We start from the raw sequence: 12220 nt of genomic DNA, 5'->3' as shown, positions 1-12220 counted from the left end.
AATTTTAACGAGTCCAATATAGGAGAAACTCGGCGTTTTTCAATTTTAGAGAGTCTGAAAAAACTTAAGAAGACTCCAGGGTTGACCTTTTTCGTAAATTTGTGTCTCTCAAGCCCGAAAAAGTATAAAATAATACTTGAGAGAACCGCTTGATCTTTACGACCAAGGAGTACTTTCATGTTTAGTGTCTCTGATCTGAAAAGTAAAAAGCGATCAAGGACACGTCGTTTTATTTCCAATATCAAATTTGAAACGACAAAAATCTGGCAATCTTTTCATGTTTTTACGGTCAGAAAAGGGTTGTAAGAGGACCGTCTTTTAATTCCATTTTAACGAGTGTAAAAGAGACACTCGGCAATCTTTTCATGTTTTAGGAATCAGAAAAGAGCTTAAAGATGACTCTGATGTTTTTGTTTAGCCTGCACAAAAACCAACACATTACTCATACCTATTGATGATAGATAAAAATACTTTGAAAAATACCTTTTCATGGTGAAAAATAAACAAATTTACCATTTATTTACCCAAAAAACCTATAAAAAGGGCTTTTACCAATTCATTTTTACCATTTTACTGTTGAGGAGAGAAAAAGGGCTTTTGGCAAGAAACTTCCATGGACACTGTGGAGAATCCGACTGTCGAAATCGAACGCCGTCTCTTCCAAGTAATCTACAACATCCTCCTCTTCAATTTCATCCGTTTAGAATTCTTTTTTAGGCCCCAGATTTCATTTTTGGGAGGCTTTGGGGTTTTAAAGACCGCCTCTCGAGGTACGCAGGCACCACACTAGGGACCCACGTACCCCGACATTTTCTCAGTTGGAAAAATGTCGAGAGTACGCACCTTGCCTTCAGGGACCCTGCGTACCCACACTCTATTTCTAAAGGTGGGGTGCGTACTCCGCGCAACAAGTTTTTAAACCCCAAATTCTCCAAAATGGACCAATTTTTTTTGATTTCATGGAATCTAATGGATGTTTTTTGGCATGTAGATTGTTCACCATGCTTGATTGGCGTGAGAGAGAGCACGAAGATGTTGATTTGGCCGCCATTAATCATCAACCGTCAATTGATGCTTTGAAGGCATGCGGCCTTTATAAATACTGGGCCATACCTGGCATGAGGGCCCAAGTGAGCTTTCTAGAGTGGCTGGTAGAAAGATGGAACGTTCAGGACCAATGTTTTTATATTGGAGGGCACCAACTTGAGATGGAGCCCGCAGATATCTACTTTCTCACTGGTTTGCCCAAGAGAGGCGAACACTTGACTCTGTTCGGGACTAGGCCAGGTGGCCAGTCTATCGCTAGTCTCCGACTAGAGTGGTGTAACACTCAGTCTCAGGAGAAGGGGATAGAGATCAAAACTATATCCCGTCCTGAACTTAAGGTGATTGCCTTTATAGTTACCAGACTTTGCGGGGCTGCCGCTTTACACATTGCCACTGGATCCCAGATGCGGATGGCAATTGATTGCTATCGAGGTACCATTTTCAACTGGTGTGATGCTGTGTTGGCCAATGTAAAAGGCCAACTGACTAGAGCCAAAAACGGAGAGCTAAAGACGTTTGGTTATGCGGCTTTAGTTGTGAGTTTTGGCTTAGAGAGGGTTCCGATGCTGATCCCACAGCAGCTCACTGTTGAGGCTGGGCTTCCTTGAGAGCCCAAATTGATGCGATGGGTTGCGGTTATGGCCCGTCATCCTGATGAGGGGACGGAGGTTGTCCGATTTACTCCGGAATACTTTCGCTGGTTAGAAGACCAGGTCTTTTCTATACAGGATTTTCCTTATGCCGGAGTTGATTTTCGTGGAGATCCGGACATGGTTCTTCCACCGGGAGAACAATGGGATGATACATGTAACTTCATTTTCACAAGTTTTTTAAACTATCTATTTTTTGTTTGTTTTATATCGTCTCAAAACTGATAGTAATAATTTTCAAAATGCAGATGTAGGCCCACGACGTCCAGCCAATCTCCGGCCTTACGAGAGGAGACTACCAGTTGCAGCGGCACAGGCCCCACAGGACGAGGCCACAGAGACTTTGGCTGAGTTGGAAAGTGACCTAGAGCGTCTTACAACAGATATACTGGAGACTACCATAGATGACATTCCAATCCGGCTTCAGCGCTATGTAGTCGGGGTCCCAGGACCTTTTAGGAGGTTCTTGTGTAGGGTGGCCCGTGCAGTGGTGTCATATAGAGATCATCACCAGTGATTGGATGGTCGTTTTGTAGACACATGTGACATTTTGGTTTTTTGTACTTATCATTTTTGCCGATCATAAGGTGTTTTTCAACCTATGATCGAAGACGATGTATTTTTTGACACACTCCTATATATATATATCATTATTACTGGCTTATCTTGTAAATCATGTTATGGAATGGTTTTAAATTTACATGTATGATTATTGCAAATGTCTATTTAACATTCGAGAAGCAATTGCATCTGCTAATGTATTTAAAGACCTTGGAATATGCTGATATTCAATGTAATCAAACTCACGTTCCAAGAGACGCACTCTCAAAAATAACCTTAATAACACTGGATTTCTAATGGCATACACTCTATTAAGTTGTAATACAACGAGTTCAGAATCTAACCTCACTATCAAACTCCGAATCCCAAATGAAATAGATTCAGATAATAACTCAATCACAGCACTGTATTTGGAAATGTTGTTTGTTGTTTGACCGAGGCTTACCCCATGCATAGAAACTAACTCGTCAGAGGGCGAATAGATAACCCAAGCTGCGGAAGAGATATTCCGTGTACTATGACAAGCACCATCAACGAAACCAATGTATGTTTGGAGAGGCATCGTCATCTGCAATATCAAGAGTAAAACCAAGATAAGCCAGAAATAATGACGAAAACACACTTTCTAGGCTAAGCACACTGTCTAAACTAACAAACACACCAGCTAGAAAGAAAAACTAACCTAACTACAAATCTCCATACCGATTCTTCTAAGCATAATACCTCTTCAAGTAAAGTCCATTTCTGGGTTTACCCAAAGAGTCCCGTCAAAGTCTACCAACTCATAGGCTCCTTTTGCTAGCTTTCGCTTGACAATATAGGGCCCATGCCACATAGGAACGAATTTTCCAGCATCTAATTTATCATTAGCTTGATCATATAATAACACTAGGTCTCCTTCCGAAAAATTTCGAGGGGTCACATTTCGATCATACTGAGCTTTCATACGTTTTGCGTGGGTCTCGATCGCCAATGCAGCATCACGTCGATTCTCATCTAATTGAGCTAAGTATAATAAACACTTTTCGTCTTCGGAAGTAGCTGGAAGTAACTCGATGGCCATTTGCAGTGACAGGATTTCGCATTCAATGGGTAGCACAGCTTCCAAACCATAAACTAGTTGGAAAGGAGTGAACCCTGTTGATGTTTTCACTGAGGTTCGGTACGCCCAAAGCGCTGAAAATAACATGTTGTGCCAATTCGACCGATGAATACCAATGATTCGTCGGATCATGATAACTAAAACTTTGTTGATGGACTCAACCAGACCATTCGCTTGTGGATAATAAGGAGTTGAACTATCGTGACGCAAACCAAGCTGGCCTGTAAGTTCTGTCATCATAACGTTTCGAAAATGGCGCCCATGGTCAGTGATTATCGCTTGTGGGACACCAAACCTAGCAATTATATGATTGAACATGAAAATTGCAGCTATCTTGCCGTCTGCCTTGAATGTAGGCATCGCCTCGGCCCACTTAGTAAAATAATCTACGGCAAGGATGATATACGCATGCCCCCCGGCCGAGTGAGGGTTACATGTAATAAAATCGATACCCCATTTGGCAAAAGGACGAACGAAAATTATAGGGTGGAGAGGAGCAGGTGGGGCGCGCATCTTTCGATCAAACACTTGACAATTGTGGCATTTTCGGACCGCAATAAATCAATCTTTAAACAAGGACGGCCAGAAGTAGCCAGCGCGCAATATCTTTTGGGCTGTGGCATACCCAGACATATGATCGCCACACGCTCCAGAGTGACAGTCATTTAGAACCCTTTCAGCCTCTTTGTGAGTTAAGCAACGTCGAAAAATAGAGTCCGCCCCACGGCGATAAAGAGTATCTCCAATAATTTTGTATTGTTGGGACTGGAATCGAATTTTCCGATGTTCCGACTTTGAAGCTTCGGGCCGAAAGGATTGGGTCTGGAGATAGACGATGATATCCCCATACCACGGATCTAAAGTGCTTATTAGAAACAAAGATTCGTCTGCAATGGGCTCCTCTGCCACAGTTTCCGTGTCAGCACGCGGGAAGTCACACATTAACTCTGCAAAAACTAAAGATTTCTTAGACTTAGATTTCTCAAACTCCAAGTCGAACTCTTGCAGGATAACAATCCATTTAGAGTACTTGCCCCATAGCAATTGTTTAGTCAAATTGTAGATCATAGGGTTGCAATCTGAAATGACTGTATTTTTGCGTAGTAAAATGTAGTGACGAAAACGTTGGACAGCTTGAACGGCTACCAATGCCAATTTCTCCACATGTGAGTATTTTAGCTCAGTTGGATTTAACGTCCGACTAAGGTAATATATCGCATGTTCCGTTCCGAATTCATCTTCCTGAACTAAGACCATTCCAATGGTGGAATGAGCGGTGGCAAGGTACAAAAAGTAATCCTGGTTGTAGTTGCGAGGATGCAACAACGGTGCATGGGTCAACGCGTGTTTGAGTGCATCAAAAGATTTATGAGCTATCTCATCCCAAGAGAATTGAGCGTTCTGTTTCAACAACCGGGTAAAACCCTTTGTAACCTCGGCGTAGTTAGGAATGAATCTTCGTAAAAAGTTTGCTTTCCCCTGCAAACTTTGGAGTTGGCGAAGACTCGAAGGAGGAGGCAATTTGATGATAGCTTCTACCTTCGAGGGATCGACGCGAATGTCGGCTTTCGAAACTATAAATCCTAGTAATCGTCCCGCTTCTATACAGAAGACACATTTGTGTGGGTTCAACCGAATACGATAATGCCTACACCTCATGAAGATTGCTCATAAATGGACAAGGTGATCAGCTCGATGTAACGAATGAGCAGGCAAATCATCGAGATACGGTTGCACAATGTGTTTGATGTCATGAAATGCATAAGACATCGCCCTTTGAAAAGTTGCTCCGGCGTTATTGAACCCAAAAGGTAATTTGCAATAAGCAAATGTCGCCCATGGACAAATGAAAGCCATTTTTGGTTGATCGGCAGGTAGAATGTTGATTTGATTGTATATGGAAAAACCGTCCATAAAGGAAAATATTTCGCTGTCGGCACAATCATCAATTATTTGATCGATATAGGGCGTTGGGTAGTTGTCTTTTGGACAAGCTCGATTAATGTCCCTATAATCGATGCATATTCTTATTGTTCCCTGTTTTTTGTTAACCAGAACAATATTCGATACCCAATCCGTTAACGGGATCGGATAAATGAAACTTGCTTTCAAGAGTTTTTCAACTTCTGCCTTAATTGCAGCAGCTTTTCGTGGGTGAATCTGACGCAAACGTTGCTGGACGGGTTTAGCATCCGGGTAAGTCTTGATCTCATGAACAAAAATCGCGGGATCAATTCCTGGCATTTCCTCATAGGACCAGGCAAACACGTCGCAGAATTCTTGAAATAGGGCCTTGTATGTCTGAATTTCGTCATCTGTACACGAGGCTCCTATATGAATGTTTTCAATAATCCCAAACTTAACCGAAATGTCAATAGGAATAGTTCGAGAGATATTTCCCAAATTCAACTCTGAATCAGGATGTTTCATGGGATTCTGAGCTTCCTTGACATATTCAGCTGTAAAAATTGATGAGAAATCATTTTCAAAACGATCATCCTCAGGTAAAAACGAAGATCTATGATGGAGATCCTCCCATGGTAAATCATCTATACACAGGACTTCACGAAGTTGCTCGTCAGATGAAACAACTTCGGGAAACGCTATTAACTCTGAGGTTGATGTGAAAAGTGATTCCTCACGGACCACATTCATTAGGTCGATTTTGGTTGAACACGGGTCGGTAAAAGACTGCACGGCTTCATAGGCAATTTCATATGGACTCAAAGGCATAAAATTACCAAATGAGTCTATTTCAGATTCAGAAGGAACGATCCAAGGATCGTCATAATAAATAGTGTCTGATGTAATCATATGAATGGTTGCAAATGAAGATGATGCGTTGAGTGGAGGAAAAGGAAAAGTTCCCAGTAAACCGACATCTTTAACTAATCCTACTCCAACATCCTTATATGGGATAGTCGTTTTACCGACATGCTGAATACTCTCTGAAGAGGTTGGGTCGGATGAAAAGTAAGCCAGCTGGTCTATTGTTACGATCTTTCCATTATGTGGGAACTTTATTACTCGGAAGACCGATGAAACGACCGCTATCATGGTGTAAGACCAACTTCGACCCAAGAGAAGGTTGTAGTCTAGAGGGGCATCAACCACCTCCACATCTAGACTAACGGTTTTTCCTTCAACCCCTATAGGCAAATCCTGTAGAATGCCAAAAGGATGAAACCCACGGCCATCAAAGGCCTTAAGAATTGTCAGGGATTGATTTAGTGAAGGAGAACCAAGCGATCTCCAACACTGTATCGACATAATACACGTTGAAGCTCCCTCATCAATTACAGTCCGATGAATAGGCCTGTTTTTGACTATCACTGGGATCTGGAAAGCCATTTGATGAGGTAAATGCGGTGTACTATTTTCTAGATCAAAGATTATTAGGTTCGGGTCTTGAACATCAACAGCTCCTATAGCCGACAAAATTAATTTACGCTGTGCTGGGCATGATTGCAGCGCTTCCAAAGCCGACATTGCTGAGGGTGAAACAGCTAAGTCCTCAACAATGTTATAATTCTGAGCCGCTCTCGCATGTGGATTGAAAGCAGACTTTCGAAGTATACCCTTGGCGAGCGGTTTGATTACTAAGTCTGGATTAGGCTTCTCGATCTGTAGTGGATCGGAACCGGGAGCTGAGGTTGATGGATTAGAATGAGAAGATTCTGCTTCTTTGCCATCAACAGGACTTTTACTACCATAATCTTGCGATCAAGTCGCAATCCTTACATGGGACATCATCAATATGGGTTCTTCACTCGAACTCGAGGAAGAACCTATCATCTTACTATCCTGCTTTGGAAATGGATCCTTCAAAACAGCAGGAGTTTGGGAACCTTTGACGATTTTCGCAACCTCTGCTCGATGAGGGCAGTCTCTTGTAAAGTGTTCCTCTTCACAAATAAGACATGGATAACGAGGTTTGCGCTTTTCGACATTGGATTCCGCCTTTTCGGATTTCTCTTTCGAACTCTTGTCCGTTTTATTCTTCTTCTTTCCTTTCTTCTTTCCACCGGATTTTGATTTAGCCGTAGATGACTCTACTGCATGAATATCAGCGGAAACCTCTGCAGAAGAATCTCCTGTCGGGGAATCAGGCAAGGTTATGATAGGAGAAGAATTCTTGGAGGATTTCTTCTTGCTTTTAGTGTTCATCGTACCAATCATGCCATCAGCAGCATGAGACCCTGATGGAGCAGCAGCGATTTGATTTGACTTGGGAAGATCTGGGATATTTTCATGTAACGTACCTGACTGAGTATAAACTAAGTCAAGGTACTGCGCTTGAGCAATCACTTGCTCCTCAGTAACTACTCCGGCCTTAGCTACGTCTTCAGTAATCTTCGATAACAATGATTTAACAAACCATTCAGCTAAGATCTGGTCCAGGATAAAAACTTTCACTAACCGCCTTCGACGTTTCCATTCATGAATATGATCGGAAATATAAGTGGACGTCGATTGCTTTAATGAAGTTAGTAACTCCGTGCCATTATCATATCTGACCGGCAACTGAAAATAAGTTAAAAACGAGGTAGCTAACTGGCTAAAATTATAAAAAGAGGCCCGTGGTAACTCAATATAGCACTTGGCCGCAAGACCAATGAGAGTGCGCTGGAGAAGACGTAAGCGGATCGAATCATCCGAGATGGAATTAGAGGCACACCAGAGGTGGTAAGTCATCACATGATTCGACGAGTCCTCTCCAGATTTACCTTCGAACTTGGGAATGTCACTGGGCAACTTATTCGGCATTGGCGGCCAAAACGAAAGATAATTAATTGGATCGTTCGTTAGGCGCGACAAGTCTGGTAAGTCCAAAGTTGCGATAAACGGTAGCTGCCGATTAGGATCCCTAAAACTCTGGGTCACGATACCAGCCCCAGGAGGAGGATATCCGGGATAACTTGGAATAGGAATCGCGTTCGAGATATTGTATCCTCCTGGAAAACCAGGATTAACCAGACCGTACTGGGGTTGTTGTGGTTGTTGATAAGTGTACCCAGGATACGGTTGATACTGGTAAACTGGCTGCTGGACAGCAGGACCGAATTGGTACTGTCCCTGGTACGGTTGATAAGTAAATTGAGGTTGACTTGTGACAACCGTACTCAAACCAGGTTGTCCTACAGGCATCTGAACCGTAGTTTGAATCGTGGATCCAGACGATGGTAAAGATGTCTGAGGAGTAGATACAGGAACAGTAGAAACTGGAGCTGTCGATACTCCAGAAGTAAGTGGGGTAGATTGAACAGATGTTGCGGCAGTTGCAGTAGTCGTTTGAGATGGAGTACTAGGTGCAATAGGCCCAGACCGAGAAACTACCGAAGGTACAGAAGTTTGAATATTAGACTGGACTGGTTGCTGGGGTGAACCAGAAACTAAGGGTTGTCCAGTTTGAGATGACAACTGTACATTTGGCTGCAACACCTGTTGAATTTGCGATGGATCCCACACTATGTTTATTCCGGGGTACTGACCCATAACAGGTTGAGAATATTAAGATCCAAAACCGGGTTGAGGGTAGTTTTGATAATTGAAAGGTACATTTCCCGTTCCTTGAACATAAGATTGACCTTGGGGTGGTTGGAAACCTTGGTTTGAGTACTGACCTTGGGGTAGATACCCTTGAGGCATGTACTGATACTGGGGTTGACCTTGAGGTATAAATTGATACTGGGGTTGACCTTGGGGTACATATTGAGTCTGGGGTTGACCTTGAGGAATGTATTGTACCGTAGGCACGTACTGTCCTTGAGGTTGCCCCCCAGATGCAAATTGTGTACCTTGAGGTTGCCCCCCAGGCGTTAATTGAGGCTGCCCCCCAGGCGGTAACTGGCCACCTTGAGGTTGAGAATTGGGAATAGAACCTGACATCATAAGAATGTCTTCTACGCTCAACAGCTTTGCACCATTGCTTCCAGTGAATAACCTTTGTTCAATGGGTTGAGGAGATGCTCCCGAAAAAGTACCAGCAAGTGACTGATACCCAGAGGGAACAGAAGGACCGCCGTACAAAAAAGATTCAGGCGATTGAGTAAACATGGACGACTGACCTGACATATTTATGGGAGTATAAAAACCCCTAAGTGGATAAGGAGCACGAGGTGGTGAAAAACTTAACCCTGAGTTGTCCAAATAATTAGTTAAAGAAAGATACCAAGTAGTACTTCTAGGTGGACTGTAAAAAATTGATTCACGCTCCCTTAGATCAATAGTAGGTTGATTTTCAGGGATAGGGATGCCTATTTCTTCTTCCGGAGCAAGTTCTTCAATAGCTATCAAACCAGAAGGAAGATTTTCGGTGATGACTCTTTCTACCCTAGGTGAATTAGGAGCACTAGAAGCTGGAGAGACTAACCCCGATGTTGGAGTAACAGGTTCAGATATCTCAGGTTCTTCGCCTATATCACTAGTAGATGAAAAGCTACCAGCAAGTTCGGAAACCGAAATAGCTTCAGGATTATAACCTATTTCTAGAGTTTGGTAATCAGGATGAACAACCAACGAAGACTCTCCTTCTTCAGGTGACCCTACTTTACTGCCACTAGGAGTTACGAGGACTTTCAAACCTTCATAATGGCCTGGGACGTCTTCAGGAGGTTGGCCCCGAAGTCTACGGGACTTCCTCAACAAATCAGCCACGGTTACAACCTCAGGAGACTGGCCCCGAAGTATACGGGACTGTCTTGGTAATTCATCCACAGCTAAAAACTTTTAACTACTGCACACGCAAACAAAGTAAAATCTCAAAGCAAACCGCCTAAAGTCTCTAAAGAACCAAACAAATTCGAGTCACACGCCTAAAGAATCTAGGGCGTCAAACCACACACAAACAGTAACTTTCCGGACCGAAAACACTAGTTGGTGATGAAATCCAACATCGCAGAATTCAGTACAGAAATGGCGGGTGGAACAGTTACCTCGGCAACCTGCTTAATGAATAGACTGGACCAAGTTCCTCCACTTTAACCATCTCGAGTGAAGTGAACCCCCCAGAAAATCCAAGTGAGTTTAGCCGACGTCTGATCTAGGTACAGTGGGATCTTCCATCCACCGTCACCTTAGGAAGAATCCTAAAGATAATAGTCACTAAGGTCACCAACAGCAACAAATATACCTAGGGGAACAGTCTACGATCCGATACGCATGCAAGGGTAGAGTAACAAGCTCAATCCCCTTGCCGGCTCCTTGACAATAATCCAAGGTTTACCGACAAGTGACCCCAGGCTCCTCGACAATGGTTAATCCGAGGTTTACAGTTTGTAGTATGTGCATATCTGGCATCGTTCCCAATGAAGGAGGATTGATCCCCTCACTGGTTCGGACACGATCTCGTGCTTCTCCTTTAAGAGGAGCTTTCCCAGAGCATAAATGTAACAATTGGATTTATCCTACCGCAAGATAAGCTACTTGTTTGTTTTTACTGTCTTGGAGAGTTAATTACTCTCCTACTCCAAGACACTAGCCTGATCTATGTTGGTGTATCAGAGCCCTAGTAAATAAAAAGTTACTAAGTGAATTTTACTTTAAGCGTTTATTTTTATGGCTTTTCTTTAGGACAAAAGGTAGCGGAGATGAAACTTATGATGTGTAGACTCGACTCAAATCCACTAAAAAGATGCACCTAAGATGATTCAAATAATCTTTCCTTTTCAATGAATTCCCTAGCTAAGAGAGTTGGAGAATGCAAAATTTATAAAGACAACTTTCTTGGCAATGAAAATCAAAGAAAAAATCTCTTTATCTTTTCCAAAACACACAACACAAGACCACTAATCATTTCACGAAAACTTCCCTTCTCTTTTCAAAGACTTCAAACGCTACTAAAACAAACTTTCTTCAAAAGAGATTTTGTATTTTTCCTATTTTAACAAAGCATGTAAAACTACTTAACAAAAATCAATTTTAAGATCTATGAAAATCTAAGAGAAATTTACCTAAAAGCAAATCTAATGAGGTAAAAGCCTACAAAATATAATTCCAGGTTCTTTTACTCAGCTACAATTCAACCAAGGACTAATTCATGCAGAATCATAAATCAGTCAAAAACAAAAATAAAAAGATCTTGTTCTTTTTCTTAAGAATGGAATTCACAGCTTAATAAACAAGCCTTCTTGAAATTCCGCAAAGAGACAACACAACGGTAGGTTTCTCAAACAAAGGTGGATTTTACGAATGGTCTGACTCCTAAGAAGACTGAAAAGACCAGGGATATCCAAGGTTTTTACAACTTCTAAAGCCAGAGTCACTACAAGACCAATACAAAAATCAAACCTAGGGCTAGAATTTCTATGAACTTCACTAAAACCCTTGATGCTAATGAAACAAGCTTAGATGAAAACTTATGACAGGTAACCAGTGGATCTGGGCAGCAATAGATAAACTATAAACAATATCTAATAGGTAAAAAGGAAAAAATTGAAATTTTCTAAACTTTTGACAGGGTACGCAGGCAGCCTGTTTGCACAGGTGCGGCCACGCTCTGTGTACAAAGCAGAAGTGCGTACAGGTACGCACTGTGCTTAACGCAGAGGGTGCGTACTGCTCTCAAAAACAAGAAAAATGAAAACTAACTCAACCCTAAGCTATTCCACTCAAATTCACAGTCAATCAGTCAAAAACTAGAAATAAATCAACTTTTCTCAAATCAAAGTATCAATCAAAAGAGAAATCAATCAAATCCATGGATTCCCCAACGGAGTCGCCATTTTGTCATGCGGAAAGAGTCAATTTTGCGGACAAAACCGACCTCCCTAGAAAACAAGGCTTTTCTAGTGACAAACAAAACAATCAAGCACTATCTTTCCCTAAATATGCATTTAAAATAAAAACAACCAGGTGTTCA

The sequence above is a fragment of the Pinus tabuliformis genome, chromosome X (genome assembly GCF_031772625.1).
Source record: "Pinus tabuliformis cultivar Carrire ecotype Pingquan chromosome X, CPIR1, whole genome shotgun sequence".
Taxonomy (NCBI): domain Eukaryota; kingdom Viridiplantae; phylum Streptophyta; class Pinopsida; order Pinales; family Pinaceae; genus Pinus; species Pinus tabuliformis.
Note: the sequence above shows the minus strand (reverse complement) of the source record.